The 17848-nt window shown below is 38.6% G+C and overlaps 1 protein-coding gene across 4 annotated transcripts in view; it reads right to left on the reverse strand.

The window, feature by feature from the left end:
- Positions 1–17848, reverse strand: part of ARSJ (arylsulfatase family member J) — an 80238-nt gene that overhangs the window by 25906 nt on the left and 36484 nt on the right. The gene's annotated exons all lie outside the window — the stretch shown is intronic.

The raw sequence follows: 17848 nt of genomic DNA on the forward strand, positions 1-17848 counted from the left end.
AGAATGAAGTTAAACATTTTTTGAATAGTCCTGAGGTCCAGGATAACCACAAATGTCACATTCTCATTCTTGAACAATTTAATCTGGTCCACTGACAAGCTTAAGAAGGTATTCAATAAAAAGCAATGGCACCAATAATGACATCCTAGAGCATTAAATCTAGGGTTACTGCACAAAATGGGATGACTGGACTGTGTGGGCATTGTATGGAGTTGAATTCGACTCATCAAACAAAGAGAAAGAGCAGAATATTGTTTAAAATTCTCTGAAATAGGGACTTCCCTGGCAGTCCAGCAGTTAACACTCAGTGCTCCCAATGCAGGGGGCACAGGTTTGATCCCTGGTCTGGGAACTAAGATCTCGCATGCTGCATGGTGCAGCCAAAAATAAAATGATCTGAAATAGATGTACAGATACACATTTTTAAAGATCATAACTGTGAAACCACTGGGAAACCTGAGTGTAGAAAGAAAAATTATAAGCTTTAAACTTTGAGTTATCTTTGGTTAAAATGAAAAGAAACTATAGAAAACCACGGTATTTGATGACAAGCCTTGAGAGAAAAGAATCTTGTTGACACAACTGCTTTGCAACTTCCATAAACAGTGCTGAGTATTACTCATTCCAGTAACAGAAGGAAGAGCACAAAGAACCAGGCTGTTAGGAGACTGGGGGTTGGGACGTGTGTGCAAAGGATTTAAGAAAGATTCTTTTAGTTTATAACACACTCTTCTTCTTATTATCTTGAATGACAGTTCCTGTGTTTAATTTTTTTTGTTTTAATTTATTTATTTATCTTTGGCTGTGTTGCTTCCCAGGCTTCCTCTAGTAGCGGAGAGCAGGGGCTGCTCTTCGTTGCGGAGCGCCGGCTTCTCATTGCAGTGGCTTCTCTTGTTGCAGGGCACAGGCTCTAGGCATGTGGGTTTCAGTAGTTGTGGCTTACCGGCTCTAGAGCGCAGGCTCAGTAGTTGTGGTTTAGTTGCTTAGTTGCTCTGTGGAATGTGGGATCTTCCTGGACCAGGGCTTGAACCTGTGTCCCCTGCATTGGCAGGCGGATTCTCAACCACTGCACCACCAGGGAAGCCCTCCCGTGCTTAATGTTTATTGAGGGGGGCAAAGGTCCTCAGAGTTATTCACTTGAAACTACAAAATCTGTTTAATCTACCAGAAATGTAACTTTTAACCCAGAGGCTAGGTCAACCACAAAGCTTATTAAAAAGGCTTGCTCTGGGCTTCCCTGGTGGCGCAGGGGTTGAGAGTCCGCCTGCCAATGCAGGGGACACAGGTTCAAGCCCTGGTCCAGGAAGATCCCCCCCCCCCCGATGCAGGGGACACGGGTTCGTGCCCCGGTCCGGGAGGATCCCACATGCTGCGGAACAGCTAGACCCGTGAGCCATGGCCGCAGGGCCTGCGCGTCCGGAGCCTTTGCTCCGCAACGGGAGAGGCCACAGCAGTGAGAGGCCCGCGTACCGCAGAAAGAAAAAAAAAAAAAAAAAGGCTTGCTCATCTAGGCTGTAAACAAAGCCACCAGCTAAGTGATTATTAACCCATCATTCTAGGAATAATCTCACCAGCCTTGTGTTAATTAAACTCACCACATGGCATAGCTTCTCTTTGTAGTCAGAAAGCTACAGTCAGTTTGAGTTCAGCTTTCCATCTCGCAAATCACTAAAATGAAGGCTGCCTCCAGCCACTTTTAATCCAAATGCAACATAAAATTTCATCTTCACAATAGCCACATGCAGATAGCCTGGTGGACAACAACCAGAAATGAGGTACCTTGGTGAAAAATTCAGGTGGACAACGAGTCTAAATATCAATGAATTCTCGGGCTTCCCTGGTGGCGCAGTGGTTGAGAGTCCGCCTGCCGATGCAGGGGACGCGGGTTTGTGTCCCGGTCCGGGAGGATCCCGCATGCCGTGGAGCGGCTGGGCCCATGGGCCATGGCCGCTGAGCCTGCGCGTCCGGAGCCTGTGCTCCGCCACAGGAGAGTCCACAACAGTGGGAGGCCCGCGTACCGCAAGAAAAAAAAAAAAATCAATGAATTCTCATATAGTTCTAAGAAAAAACCAAATAACAATCACTATGCTGTACAACGTGAACAGGGCAGATGTTTTCTTCCCTGTGATCCATCTTCCTCATTCAAATATGAAAGAGAGCAATGTAAACATTATAGTTTGTGAAGGAAGTAATGTCTACTACAGGGAAGAACACTTAAAAATGCAGGAAATATCTCTGTGTCTACTTCTCTTCCCAAGGCAGCCCTTTGCTTAAGTAAAATCTCATGACTTAGTCAAAGATGCTATGTTAGGAGCGTACTGAGCTGAAATCCTTGGTATGAAATTAAAAACCAGACCAAATCAAGTATTGTTATTCATTTTAAATAGTTCCAATTACTAAGAGTTTCTAATCAACGAAGAAATGTAATTTAACACTTACTTTTCATATTTGAAATGTAAATAGAAGGATTATTAACAAGTATTTTAATTATTCTTTTAGGATTAGCTATTGGTCCATGTTTAATTACGGCATGTGTTACATAGTATCATCCCATTAGCTCTATCGTTATGCTTTTTTTTTCAAATATATTAGATATGTTCTATAGTTGTGTGATGGAAGTAATGGTAGATTCAACTCCCCTCAATCACTGTGATATTTTCACTATGGGAAAATGATAATATTAGAGCAGTCTTCATACTTTTACTCAGATACTCTAGAAAACAAGAAAGTAGTTTGATAATAATTAGATAGCATCGAAGAATTTTAGAATACTCTGAAACAAGTAACATTAAATTAGAATGCTTTATCTGATGATTTATTAAACATGTTAGTTTTGTTTGATTTTATGAAAGTAATTCAATTTAGTACTGGTTAAATTCCTTTCCAGTGTACTCCATAGAATGATGTAATTTGTTGAACTGCGTACAAAAATGTTACGTGAACTATGTGATGATTAATTTTTGTGTCAACTTGACTAGGCCGTGCTACCCTGATATTTGGTCAAACTTTTTAAATATTTCTGTGAAAATATTTTTAGATGAGATTAACATTTAAATCACCAGACTGAGTGAAGCAGATTATCCTCCATAGTGGGTGGCATATTCCAATCAGTTGAAGGCCTTAATAGAAGAAGACTGACATCCTCTGAAGAAAGGGGAATTCTCCCAGTATACTGCCTTCGGACTTGAACTGGAGGGTCTATAGCCTGCTGGCTTATCCTGCAGATTTTTGGACTTGCCAAAATCCACAATCATATGAGCCCATTCCTTAAAATAAATCTCTGTCTCTGCAATTATTTATATTAAAAGTAATTAAGTTAAACTAAATTAAAATTCACTTTCTCATTTATATTAGCCACATTTCAAATTTTCAATAGTCACATATGGCTAGTGGCCACTATACTGGATAGCACAGATATAGAAAATTTCTATCATTGAATAAAAGTTCCATTGGACCACATTTCTCCAGAGTAAGGCTGTCTAGATTCAAATTTTACTTCCAGGGCTTATTACCAATGTGAACTTTGTGCATGTAGTTTCCTCATATGTGATATAATAGTAGTAGAATTTACCACCTAGGGTTGTTTTGAGAATTAAGTATTATAACTTACGTAAAGTACTTGGTTTTTTGTAAGTATTCGATAATTGTTAGATTTTACTGTTAGTAATAGTACCATAGTCCCCAATTCTAATAAAATGTACATTTTTCATAACTTAATTAAAAAATTGTTTAGTATTATATAATTAACTTATATATTTAATATATTGGATTCTCTACTATAATGTCATCTTATAATCAATAAAATATGAAATATATTCCCAGAGCAATGTATATATTTGAAATTTGCATATCAAAGTGATATAAAATTCTAAAAGCACCATAAGATATAAATTAGGCAGGAACACTGAGATGAATAGCTTGGAAGAAAGATAATTTGTTTTTATTTTATGTCATAACTATAAAACTTCAAATTTATGTCCCTATCCTTCATATTATGAAAGATTTCCAGCAAATATTTACTTGTCTGTTTAAAGATGGAAGACCCAGAGCTCTTTAGGTTTCTTCAGTTCTATAATTAACTTTCTCCTTCTCTCCCCTCTCCTTCCTCCCTTCCCTCCCTCCCTTCCATCCCAAACAGTGTGCTGCTAAACAAAGGTGAACAAGATGTAGTGGCTTATCTCAAGGAGTTTACAGCCAAATAATAAAGGATAAGGTAAAGATCTAGGTAATTTCAATTCAGCGTGTTAAGTGCTTATATAGGAGTGATGACAGTGTGATATGGAAACTCAAAGGTTGGCATTTCAAGAAAGTTCAAAGAAATATTCCCTGGGGAAATATTTAAGCTGAGTTTCGAATATAGAATAGAAAGGTGAAGAGGGTAGGAAAAAAACCTTTCTAGCAGAGGTTAAATGATGTAAACAGGCACAATGGTGGAATTTTAAGTAGCTCAACATGGCAGGCAAGAGCCAGGGTTGAGGATGTTGGGAAGGGTTTTGTGTGGTTAAAGGATAGCTAAAACTAGCTAACTGGAATGTCACCTGATAGGACTTTGCCAGTAGAACTCTATAGTTTTCAAGATATTCTAGCTCTCAAGTTATAGCAAGAGAAAGTTCCTCTACTAAGGAATGCAGAACCATAAAGTTTCAAAATATTGAATGTGGGAGAGACAGGCAGAGAACCCAGGTGCTGTCCACAAAGGTCAGGACTAGGCAATGAGGGCACTGTACAATGGGGAAATGGAGCCCAGCTATAAGAGAGGGAAGTCCTGAAATAAAAGGTAAGAATGGCTTCCATTCAACAGGAGAATGAATGCAGTGGTTATGCCAACACAATAACATTCTATACCTTATGAAAATTTGTATTTTAGGATAATAAATAATTTACTTGGTCTATGTACTTATGATGCCAGCTACCAAGTATATATTTCTTTTCTTTTTTTTTCTTCGCAGTACGCGGGCCTCTCACTGTTGTGGCCTCTCCCGTTGCGGAGCACAGCCTCCGGACGCGCAGGCTCAGCGGCCATGGCCCACGGGCCTAGCCGCTCCGCGGCATGTGGGATCCTCCCGGACTGGGGCACGAACCCGTGTCCCCTGCATCGGCAGGCGGACTCTCAACCACTGCGCCACCAGGGAAGCCCCTAAGTATATATTCCTAAGAAAAAGATCCATTTTCAATGCAGTGGCTGAAAACTCAAATACCACACTCTGAATCATGAAAACTTAAAAGTTAAATATCACCCAATTAAGTACCAACAATTAAATACTGCTCTTTAATGTAATTTTTCAACATGGTCCGCACATGTTTCTGAATCTACTAACTGTAGGCAGTAGAAGTATAAATAAATATGCATAAAAATAAAGACTGTCAATGGCTCAGCTTCCTTTGCTTTGGCCCAAATTCAATATATTTTGAGCAAGAGGAAAAATAATGAGTGAATTTTTCCTATTCATTAACAACTTTACTCTCCTCTTGGACCTAGCATGATCCAAGATTAAATGAAAAGAGGAGGCAAAAGCAATTAATGAGATAACCAAAGCAAAGAAGGGTAGAGAAGAAGGAGGCCAATTGAGCTATAAATGGAGTAGCCACTTTTTCCTCCTGCTCAGAAGAGAAGAAAGCCACCTTAAAGAAAGAATAGTTGTATTCTCCCCTATTCCATTCCTCATTTTATTTTGTTACTGAAATTAATTTAAAGTAAATGTATCCAATCAACTATTTTTCCCTGGTCATGATTAAAAATAATTTTTGGATTATTTTGGAATGGAAGAAGTTAAATATCCTTCTCCTTTGAGGAAGCTTTACATGTAAGCAAGAATTCATGTCAAGGGGTTCAGAATACCTGCAAGAAAAAAGTAATAACTGTAAGAACAAATAAACAAATAAAAATTAGAATTGAATTGAAAAGCAGGAAACATCTTGATCCAGGAGAAATTAAAATACAGTTTAATTGCTGAATCAAAATACACTGAAATGTAAACATAGGGGCAATGAGATTATTAATCTCAATCAGGAAAGAATGATGAGAATTAATAACAAACCAACAAACAAACCAAGACTGGAACTGAACAACACAGCCTCAAAAGCGGCAATGAGGAGAATCCACTTGAAGGTCAGAAGAAAAGGAAAGGATGCAAGAAATGAGAGAAAAAGAAAATAGCTCAGAGACGTCAACAATTTGCTATTACTTAGATAGCTGGCAATTATCTAATTTTCATTTTTAAGCAGGGGATTTAAGAGTGTAAATGTATCTTTAAATAATTAAAGAGGATGCATGGACCAGAAAATTGGTTCACTCAGCATACTAAGTCCCTGTCATAACCATGATAAAGCTAAATATTATTAGTGAAGCTTAGACTCTGGGCAACTGAAGGGAAATATGGGGAAAAGGATGTTATTAATAAGTCATATTATGTGAAAGTCCAGATTTTCCCCAAGAAGTTAATGACCAAACATATACGAATTCCTGGAACCACAGTATCAGCCTAGATCTGGAAAAACCTATAAAAGTCATTCCCTAAACAATTTTTTTCTTTTATAAGCTAAGAATTAGCTTAGGCTAAATTTCTACAGAATATCATCAACTTATAAATGGCCCAAAGCAGACTTTTCTAGCAAAAGTTAAGACTCTACTCTTACTCACATTCTACCTTTCCACTCATGAACATCAAAACTACAGTCTCGGGCTTCCCTGGTGGCGCAGTGGTTGAGAGTCCGCCTGCCGATGCAGGGGACGCGGGTTCGTGCCCCGGTCCAGGAGGATCCCACGTGCCGCGGAGCGGCTGGGCCCGTGAGCCATGGCCGCTGAGCCTGCGCGTCCGGAGCCTGTGCTCCGCAATGGGAGAGGCCACAACAGTGAGAGGCCCGTGTAACGCAAAAAAAAAACAAAACAAAACAAAAAAAAACTACAGTCTCATTTGTCAAACACACTTGCTTTCCGATAGTATATTCTCAGCTCTGCAGACCATTGGCAAGACCCTCCCCCATAACATGGAGAGGTTCCCACCACACTCTGGATCAGCCCCCATCCCATTTGGTCTTTTATTCCTATTTAAGTCACACCCCAGGTGAAACCTGGGTTTCCTCAAATCTGTGTCTCCAGTTGCACAAAGGCTCTGTATATTCATTCCTCCTTTTGCTCCCCCATCTCCAACTCCTCCCTAACACACTGTGTCCTCTTGGAGCAGTTAGAAGAGAAGTTAATTCAATCTCTTCTTGAACGTGATCTTTATCTTCTTGTTGCCAGTGAAAACTGGCTTTCTTCTGACAACACTCCTTCCCCCGTAGCTCTCTCAAGAGGTGGCTCTTCTTTCTTCCACACCTCTCATAACGCTGGGCCTGGAAGTGGGCTAAATACCCTACTTGCACTTCATAACTACTTCCAAACTTGCACTACATAACTACTTCCAATTCTCTTTCTCCTCCGTGTAAACCTGAACTTTGAATCCCATGTTATCAGACTACAGAAGATACTGCATCTCATTTTTTCATACCACCCTTCTTCAGTTTTTGAAGATTTTGGCTCTTAGTTTACTGTAAAACACTCTTCAACTCAACTTCAATATCCAGATGAATGATTCTCCAATGCCTTGAACTCAGTTCCTTGACATCCTCTCCTCCCATGATCTTGTCTCCCCAGCTACCAACTCCTGTGATCACATCCTAGAAGATCTTATCATTATCATTTATGGAAACCCCACTCTAATCACAATTTTAAGCACCTCATTCTCTAATCACTGACTCTCCTTTTTTCCCTGCTCATTCCTTCAAGTACCTAATTAAAAAAAAAAAATCTGTGCCCACTGAGACTAGCAATCAATTTATTCTTTTCACTATCCTTATACCCATTGCCTAATTTAAATCCCATGTGCATTCTTTGTAATTACTTCCTTGTATATGTATGCAACTCTCTTTCCTTCCCTCTAACTTTATCACATTCTTTTGGTAAAAGTTTAATTTTGCCTAAATCCAACTCTCTGCCTAAGCCATTCCATGAAAAAAGAAAAACCTAAAATGACGTGTACTAGTCTCACTTTAAAGTCATGATCATGAATCGCAAGTGGGCCCTTAGTGCTGGCCATCAATCCTACTTTATTTTCCTTGTTCCTAGACAAACTTTTCATACCATACTCCTCTCCTCAACTCTCTAACAGCTCCACTGTCATCCTCACTCTCAGCGCATAAAGTTACTTCTTAATTCACAAAGGAAACAGAATGACTCAGATTCTAACTTCCACAAAGGACCCACCCCAATCTACCACTTCCTTGTCTCTGTGCTTATACGCTGTGCCTTCCTTCTTAATTCATGGATAAGGCCAATCCTCCACCTTACACATTAGAGTTCATCCTCTGTTGTCTACTCCGGAACATCTTTCCAGAAATTCTGCCACTCTAACTTCAGCATCAGCAAATTCTTCCTTTCTACTAAACCAATCCCATCAGCTTAATAACGCTGTTGCTGTTATTTACTCCATCTTATGAAATACCTTTTCTTGACCCTACTTCCCTTTCCAGGTACTGCCCCATTTTTTTTACTTCATTTTTACATCAAAACCCCTTGAAATATTTGTTGACACTTGTCTCCACCTAGCTTTCTCCCATCCTCTCTCTTTTTTTTTTTTTTCGGTACGCGGGCCTCTCACTGTTGTGGCCTCTCCCGTTGCGAAGCACAGGCTCCGGACGCGCAGGCTCAGCGGCCATGGCTCACGGGCCCAGCCGCTCCACGGCATGTGGGATCTTCCCGGACCAGGGCACGAACCCGTGTCCCATGCATCGGCAGGTGGACTCTCAACCACTGCGCCACCAGGGAAGCCCTCCCATTCCCTTTTGAACATATTTCTAATAGGTTTCTCTACCCACAACTCCACTAAAAGATCACCATTGACCTCCATGTTGTTAAATCCAATGGCCCATATTCAGTCTTCCTCCCACTTGGTCCATGAGTAGCTTCTGGCAACTTGATCATTTGATTCTCCTTTACACACTTTCTTCGCTTGGCTTCCAGAACACTCTCTTGGTTTTCCTCCTACTTTGCTGGCTGCTTCTTTTTAAATAGTACCCTTTTGATTCCCTTAATCTAACAGACATCTTAACTCTGGAGTGCCCAGGTTCAACTTTGGATCTCATATAATCTCATGGCTCTCAATGTCTTTCACTTATACCTTCAGATATATAATCTCTCTTCCAAACCCCAGTTTCTTGTATTTAATTGCTTTCCTGAAAACTCCATTTTAATCTCTAATACGTGCCTCATACTTACCAAATCAAACTTTTTATTTACCTCCCTCCTCAAAAGACATAACTGATTTAAAACAATAAACAATTTAAATAAAGCTGCAGTGAACATTGTGGTGCGTGACTCTTTTTGAATTATGGTTTTCTCAGGGTATATGCCCAGTAGTGGGATTGCTGGGTCGTATGGTAGTTCTACTTTTAGTTTTTTAAGGAACCTCCATGCTGTTCTCCATAGTGGTTGTATCAATTTACATTCCCACCAACAGTGCAAGAGGGTCCCCTTTTATCCACACCCTCTCCAGCATTTATTGTTTGTAGATTTTTTGATGATGGCCATTCTGACTGGTGTGAGGTGATACCTCATTGTAGTTTTGATTTACATTTCTCTAATGATTAGTGATGTTGAGCATCCTTTCATGTGTTTGTTGGCAATCTGTAAATCTTCTTTGGAGAAATGTCTATTTACAATAGCCAGGACATGGAAGCAACCTAAGTGTCCATTGACAGATGAATGAATAAAGAAGATGTGGCACATATATACAATGGAATATTACTCAACCATAAAAAGAAACGAAATTGAGTTATTTGTAGTGAGGTGGATGGACATAGAGACTGTCATACAGAGTGAAGTAAGTCAGAAAGAGAAAAACAAATACCATATGCTAACACATATATATGGAATCTTAAAAAAAAAAAAAGGTTCTGAAGAACCTAAGGGCAGGACAGGAATAAAGATGCAGATGTAGAGAATGGACTTGAGGACACAGAGCGGGGAAGGGTAAGCTGGGACAAAGTGAGAGAGTGGCATGGACATATATACACTACCAAATGTAAAATAGATAGCTAGTGGGAAGCAGCCACATAGCACAGGGAGATCAGCTTGGTGCTTTGTGACCATCTAGAGGGGTGGGATAGGGAGGGTGGGAGGGAGATGCAAGAGGGAGAATATATGGGGATATATGTATATGTATAGCTTATTCACTCTGTTATAAAGCAGAAACTAATACACCATTGTAAAGCAATTATACTCCAATAAAGATGTTAAAAAACAAAAACAAAACAATTTAAAATTGTGTATTCTAAACCTTGGAGTTTATCTTTTACTAAACCGGAATATGAATTGATCCAAGAAAGTAAGAGCAAACAAAACCAGTTTTCTGGTGCAAACTCAATTCAGGGATTCTCTACGTCCTTGTTTTGAGTGCATGCTCAACCCTTTCTCTGCTTTCCCATTTATCCTAAGTATATAACATGATTCTCAAACTTCCCCTAAAATAGCAATTAATAGTGTCTGGGTTTCATATTACTTTTCTTCTGAAAGTCAGTACCTCTGAAAACTTAAAATGAATTTTAAACATTCTTTCTAACCTTATGTAATTAATTAAGGATACCAACCGAGGGAATTAAATGTCAGATAAAACCAAATAATTAGGGAACGTGCTGCCCATTATATCCTCACCATAATTCACAATGTAAATAAATGCAAAATATGATGCTTTAACCTAGAAAACACATACTGATCATACAGGTAACAACTCTGACTTAGTCTGACCTTTTTCTCATTCATGTAATAAACAGGTACTGAGCAATTTCTGTGGATAAGGCACAACTTTTGATGTCATGAATAATGCCAAAATATATAAGAAATAAAGAGCTAAGTAAGGAGGATAAGACATATATAGAAATAAATGCAAGACAAAAAATTCTTTGTGTGCTCTGAAGAGGAGGAAATTAATTCTGGCTGGATAGACAGAAAGAATGTCACATGGTTTACAATTTACTGGAGGGTAGAGTCTGAGTACTGGCTTTCTACTTCATACAAGAACACTGAAATAAAGGTTTTACTTTAAAGGTTATTGAATGAATGAGTGAATGAATAAATGAATGAATTTTGTGTACTTGAATCAGATTGACATTCAAAAGAAAGAGAATGTATCTGCTACCTTCTGAAAAAGAGGACATTTGCATGTAGAGGTAGATAACAGTGGGCAGATGTATTCCAAAGGGCAATCTGGTTTGGTCAGCAAAAAAAAATTTGAAGAACATTCAGAAAACACATCTACAACTTTCATTAGGTAGCTGCTTTTCACACTTCACACTTCACACACAGGCACCTGAGTTCGTAATTTCTGGTGCACATAATAGCTACTTAAGAACTAAATAGGGCTTCCCTGGCGGCACAGTGGTTGAGAATCTGCCTGCCAATGCAGGGGACACGGGTTCGAGCCCTGGTCTGGGAAGATCCCACATGCCGCAGAGCAGCTAAGCCCGTGAGCCACAACTACTGAGCCTGTGCGTCTGGAGCCTGTGCTCTGCAACAAGAGAGGCCGCGATAGTGAGAGGCCCACGCACCACGATGAAGAGTGGCCCCTGCTTGCCGCAACTAGAGAAAGCCCTCGCACAGAAATGAAGACCCAACACAGCCATACATACATATATACATAAATAAAATAAATATTAAAAAAAAAAGAGTGGCCCCTGCTTGCCGCAACTAGAGAAAGCCCTCGCACAGAAACGAAGACCCAACACAGACAAAAAATAAAAAAAAAAAAAAAGAGTGGCCCCCGCTTGCCGCAACTAGAGAAAGCCCTCGCACAGAAACGAAGACCCAACACAGACAAAAAATAAATTAAAAAAAAAAAAGAACTAAATATATTGAATGCATACATGCATAAGTGAAGGCTGAATGTTAAATAGTATTCTCTATCAACTCAACCTGTATATTTTCTATGTAGCATAATGTGAAGTTATCTTACTCATTGGGTTATTTGTTCCCTATATACTGCACACGGGAACTAGAATATAAGTTCCATGCAGGTGAGGGCCTTTTCTGACTTCTTCATCATTGTATTTTTGGTGCACTGCAAAGTGCCAGATACATAATATGACTGAAATAGTACAGCATGAGTGTTTTAGCATAGGGGTGTGGCAGAGTGAAGAAGGCAATAAAGTTAACTATTACAAATGAGGAAAGTTGACTTGAAAAATGGACACATAGCTAACAACTGATACTTTTTGAATATTCACAACTTGTGTGACATTGGGCAGGATGCTATATGGGATTTATACATTAAAAATCAAGCAAGGAATATAAAAAATTATAGTGTCTTTACCCTCTGTTCATAAAATGAAGACAGTAATATGATCTTCCCCACTATAACCCATAAACACAGAAAAATATATTTTTCATTAGACATAGAGAATTGTTCAGAGAATGTTACTACATAAAGAAGAGAAAATTTTAATAGCTAGAATTAAAAATAATGTTCTAATTAAAAAAATAATTTGGTTTCTACTTTTTATACTATGCTGAAATAATCTAACCACAAAAAAAACTAGTACATATTCTTTTAGAATTAGAATCAGATTCACTGTAGGCTTTAACCTAAAAATAATTAGAAGGGCACTTTCATTAATCATAGAAGTGAAGATATTTTATTAGGGCTCAAATACCAAAACATTTTTGTTTTGCAGCTCATAAAAGCAGAATAATAATGAAGCAAAATAAATTTAAAAAATACCTCTAAGGGGCTTCCCTAGTGGCGCAGTGGTTGGGAATCTGCCTGCCAATGCAGGGGACATGGGTTCGAGCCCTGATCTGGGAAGATCCCACATGCCGCAGAGCAACTAGGCCCGTGAGCCACAACTACTGAGGCTGCGCGTCTGGAGCTTGTGCTCCGCAACGGGAGAGGCCACAACAGTGAGAGGCCCGCGCACCGCGATGAAGAGTGGCTTCCGCTCACCGCAACTGGAGAAAGCCCTCGCACAGAAACGAAGACTCAACACAGCCAAAAATAAATAAATAAATTTATATGTATTAAAAAAAAATCTCTAAGAATGCAATAAGTATTTGGTTGTTTCAAATGAAATATTAATGTGTCTTTAATATCTTCTGTTCATATGTTCACATCCCCACTTTTAGTTATATCGCATCAAAGTCTGTGAACACAAGAATATTAAGGCATCTAAAGGATACGGAAAACTTAGTGAGAATTAGGTCCTGCTGGGTTAAGCAACAGAGTAATACTGAACGCCTAGAAAGCAGGGGTTAAGAAAGAGAACTCAGAGAAGGAGGTGTAGTTAACAAAGATGGATTTTGTCCACTTTAAAACTTGGCCTAGAATTGGTTCTAAGAAAAAGTTACATTAAAGAGTAAATTCAAAATGGATTACAAATTTAAAATAAGAGAAAAATTTTTTTCATGTTAAATCCAAATATTTTGACAGGCTGTATACATACTTCTTGAATTTAAGTATATATGTTTAAAGCAGACTGTTCTTGGGGTAAGGTTCTTAGGGACCCCTTACACAATTGATTTTCTTTTTCTTTTCCAGTTTCTACAAGGCCGTCCTGAAGTAAACCTCCAGGTTTCAGAGAAAAAGGAGATAGCCTTCCGCTAACTGGCCTTTGAAGGTTTATTAATAGATAAACAGATCTTTCCGTTTGGTTCTACATCTGAATTTCTTTGCTCTTCACAGAGTTGGGAACACTGTAGAGGCTCATAAATATTTTTAGAAAGAATGAATGCCATCTTTCCAGATGTAAATGTGATGTACACAGCAACATGAGAACACCCTCTATATTCTGAAAATAAGATGCACTAGTCAGAGTTTCTAAGGACTTTGAAAGTTGTAAAACAAAAAAGCCACTTTTCAGTTACATAAATAAGCAAGTCAACGTGTAGTTCTTTGGCATCTCAGAGAATTTAAAATGACACAAGCGTCGCTTCTTCTGTGTTCATGTTTTGGTTCATCAAGTATTTATTTAGTTTCTACCATTTGGAAGAAAACCTAGGACTTTAAAAGATGGGAAGACATGGCCTATCTGCCCTCAAATGATTTACAATGAAATAAAGTATCTGATATTTGTGTGTTCCCCAGAAGCCCCCAAATAATCACAATTCAAAACAGATGTGCTGTTAAAAGTTATAAATTGTCACTTAATTCAAGTTAAAAACATGAATTAAATACCTAATATATAAGGCAGTACATGAAACTCTATGGTGGAAACAAAAATAATACACAATTTATACTTTAAATTATAATCTAGATGAAGCAATAACTCATATACATGAATTACTGAAAGCAAGACAAAATGTTAAATTAACATTGCCAAGTTAAACCTGCAATTCAAAAACAAGAACACTCAAAATATTATCATTCATTATCAACTGTAGCACAATTCTGAGATAGACATTATTATTATAATTACAGATTATAAATTAGAGGTTTACAGAGGTAAGAAATGTATGAAAGGTCATGTTTCCAGAACATGGATTTGCAGGGATGATGGTGGGAGCAGGATAGAGAAAGTGTCAGGGACCTGACTTCCCTGAAATATGATTAAACTGTTGAGATGCTAAAGGAGGAAGACGGGATACCAGTTACAAGGAATCTTGTTAGGTAAATGTGGGATGAGTAGTGAGTAATAAAGGCAAAGAAAGATTAGATCCTGGGGAGACTTGAAGACCTAGTAAAATGATGGTAACAGCCTCTGAATTCATGCTTCCACCCCTACTTCTCACTTTCCATATTGTTCTACTCAGACTAATTTATTAAGCAGCTTCAGGATCAATATTTTACAAGATAAAGCCCAATGACATAATCCTGCTGTTAAAAAAAACCCAGTTACCTACGAAGTACACATAGTATAGACACTGCAGAATATAAGCCCACTTTGTCACTGTTTGAAATAAACCCCAAACAACATCACTCCTGTGACTTTATTCAAAATGAATCATTGTTCTGGAACCACTTCCATATTTAAAGGCCCATTTCAAATACCACCTCTGCCGTGGAGTTTCCCTCTCTACTTCAAACACAAAGTAGAATACAATCAACAATGACTAGGGAATGTTCTTAGATTTGTCAAGGAGTGGATATGAGTGATCTTTTTACAGTATTTTTATTTTTGTGAGTGATCTTTTTAGATCTTTAAGTTGATATATACACAATGGGCAGTGCTGCTAGAACTTGAGTTTTTTCTTAAAATGGAAAAGTCATAAAACTATGAAAAAAATATTTACTACATGTTTATTTAAATAGCACCCAAGATATATGTTCCATCATAGCCTAGAATAGGTAACTTTTGGGTACAGCTAATATATATATGATATGTGAAGAAAATATTTGGCCTAGTCAACATCACCAATTAACAAATAAGAAATTTCAAGTAGTGATAACGGTTATGGAAAAAATCCAAAAATGGTAGAAGAGAATGTTTCCTTCCCTACAGAAGTAATATGCTTGTGAGTTATTTATGACTTCATTCTAAAATACTATCTTATCTATAAGAGCCTGAATAGGAAATTACTTGTTGAGATTTATATTCATTCATAACTATAAATCAGCAAATCCAAATGGTTTATAATCACTAAGAAATTTGAACCAGGAAAAAATTAAAAATTATTACTTTTTACTTTGGAATCTTCTTTACAATTAACACTGTAGATTTGAACATTCCCTGGAACCCTAAAGCTATACAAAATGTCATATTTTATAATGTCTAGGCAGCTTTACTTATTTTAAAACCAACCACTTAAAACTTTCTATGCCCTGATAATAGTTGCAAGCATGCTGTATTCTAGGATTTTTTCCAAGCATATCATTAGTGCTAACCTTATAGCCTTGAATTTTATTGTGCTTCACTGATATATATATTCCAGGAAACATAACAATTACATTACTGCAGGAGCACAAAGGGAGGAGTGCAGCCCAGTGCTGTTCCACATCCTCTTCCAGGCTTTTTTGGATAATATCTGTCTTTGTTCTTAGAATTTTCTGTATCTCTTCATTTGGCTTTGCTCTTATAATTTTCTGTATTTCTTCACTGCAACAGATGTTCAACAAGTTTCTTAAAGTCCACCTTTAAGAAATGTGTGATCTCATCTATGACACCATTTTTTTTCTGGCTAGAAGTGAAGATACAGTGAATACCAGAGACCATCTCTTTCCTTTATGCTTGACTTTCATCAGAGGAGGGAAAAAAGGCATATGGACAAAAGATGAGGAAGCACACGCTAGAATCTGCCATTTCTCAACAAAGTTCATGATCTGCACACAGTGAACTAGGACTGGTATTCAATGACCCACTGTCATTCCACAGATACTCACTGATGGCCCCTTCAATGTCCAACTTAGACAGGAATGATGTACAGCCGAGTGTTAGTGAGGTTTGACTCTAGGCCTGTCCCTGTGCTAAGGGCTTTACCACCTTCTTCCTATGTATTTCTCATAATGACCCCATGGGTTAGGTATGCTACTGTCATTTTAAATATGAAGAAATGAAGGCATAAAGAGATGAAGCAGATGTTCTCATCCCTAATAAAGCACTTTTGAAATGTATAGAGTTACCCTACTCTATACATATCATATTAGTTCCTTATGCCTCCCAACAAGCCTGCAGAGCAGATGAAGATCATTGTTATTATGGCTCAAAGCCTCTCCTCCACTTCATATTTAAAGGCTCTTTGGAGGAAAAAAAAGTATGGAGGGATTTTCTTTCCTAGGTTTTTCCTACTTTTAACCTGGGAATGTCTGGGAATCAGACATTGTAAATGCCAAGACACTAGGGGTCCACAGAAATGCGTGCTACACAGATGCAAACTACATGGTTTCTCAGGAAATAAAAAGAAGTTCTAATAAAACGTACTGAAAAGTGATTACACAGGAATAATAATATGGGGCTGTCTGAAAGGAGAAACCTGCTTCTGAAAGAACAGCTTCTCTATTTCCCTCCCTTTGAAGGGATTTCAGCTGTCCAGAGCTGTCCTGAAGGAAATCCATCACAGAGAGGAAAGGACATTTCTATTCTACATCCTCCCCATTCTTTTTATGCTCCCCCTAAACCTGCCTCCTCTTGCACCCTCATGGTTGCTTTGCTGCCAGCTGGTGAAGGGAAAGCTATTCCTAGTACAGCAGATGTAGGAAGCACCAGCCAGATGAGCCCTGGACCTGGCAGTCGGTTTGGTTTGGTAATAAGGAAACAGCTTATTCCTAAGAGAAACATAGGAACGGGACACTGAATCATTCTGAGAAACGTTATGCAACAGCTGTGAGATAAATCTTGAAAGAAAGAGGGGGAAAAAAGGTAGGAAGGGAAGAAAAGAAAGAAAGAGAGAGAGAGGTTGGTTTTGTTTTAAAAGGCCTACAAATTCTGGAGTTATGTAAATTCTATTTGGTTCTGTAATATGAATATCAAAATGCTGCTCACCAGCTCCTTAGGCTTCGGTGAAAGTGATTGTGTTCTCTTTATTTTTTTTTATTTTTTGTTGTTGCAGTACGCAGGCCTCTCACCGCTGTGGCCTCTCCCGTTGCAGAGCACAGGCTCCGGATGCGCAGGCTCAGCGGCCATGGCTCACGGGCCCAGCCGCTCCGCGGCATGTGGGATCTTCGCGGACCGGGGCACGAATCCGTGTCCCCTGCATCGGCAGGCGGACTCTCAACCACTGCGCCACCAGGGAAGCCCTGTTCTCTTTATTTTTATAGTCACTGATTATAAAGGCTTGCGTATTAAGAGGCTATGCTTTTCTGATTATCCATAACTAGGCATAGGAATAAGAATTATTTTTTTCTGGAGTCTGTTCTGGGATGGCATCCTATTCTTAAAGAAATCTGCA

This window comes from Aethalodelphis obliquidens, unplaced genomic scaffold, assembly GCF_003676395.1.
Source record: "Aethalodelphis obliquidens isolate GAN/ISIS:26980383/991018 unplaced genomic scaffold, ASM367639v1 scaffold6, whole genome shotgun sequence".
In the NCBI taxonomy this organism is placed as follows: Eukaryota; Metazoa; Chordata; class Mammalia; order Artiodactyla; family Delphinidae; genus Aethalodelphis; species Aethalodelphis obliquidens.